The sequence below is a fragment of the Puntigrus tetrazona genome, unplaced genomic scaffold (assembly GCF_018831695.1).
Source record: "Puntigrus tetrazona isolate hp1 unplaced genomic scaffold, ASM1883169v1 S000000083, whole genome shotgun sequence".
Lineage (NCBI taxonomy): Eukaryota > Metazoa > Chordata > Actinopteri > Cypriniformes > Cyprinidae > Puntigrus > Puntigrus tetrazona.
Window position 1 is genome coordinate 1 of NW_025047760.1, and position 503 is coordinate 503.

The 503-nt window shown below is 49.5% G+C and overlaps 1 long non-coding RNA gene across 1 annotated transcript; it reads right to left on the bottom strand.

Moving 5' to 3' along the window:
• Window positions 1–23: 23 nt before the first annotated feature.
• Window positions 24–503, bottom strand: LOC122332475. The gene is made up of 3 exons (XR_006248488.1): window positions 487–503; window positions 324–385; window positions 24–246 (listed from the first exon to the last, which is right to left on the bottom strand). It is a non-coding gene; the product is annotated as an uncharacterized LOC122332475 (long non-coding RNA).

Here is a 503-nt window from a genome sequence, read left to right on the forward strand (position 1 = left end):
TTTATTCAGTTTATTCTAGTGTGAATAAAATATTCGTTTATGTGGTTGAAAAATCATCCCAACATTTGCATTTCCAATCTGCATCATCAGTCCACACACACTTGCCTTGTCAGCCGCCGTGAGTCTCGTCCAGGGTTTGTCTGTGCGTCTGTCGTAGTCCTGAGCGTCTGCCACCTCCACGTAATCACAGAAGCGGATCAGGATCCTCGCTCGCCGCAGATCCTCCACTGTGGGCCTCTGACTCAGCTGACACACACACACACACTCAGCATGAACCTACACGCTCACACACACACACACACACTCACTCACTCCCATCATACCTTGCGTGAGAGCCGGCATCTGATCTCTCTCTTCTCCTCCATCTGCTCCTGCTCATTACGAGCTGTGGGTCAGAGGTCAAAGGTTAGAGGTGTTGAGTTCACGTGCACATCTTCACAACAGAACAGAGTGCATCATGGGAAGTGAACTCTGGAAGTGTCTCACGTTTAAGGATGTTCCTC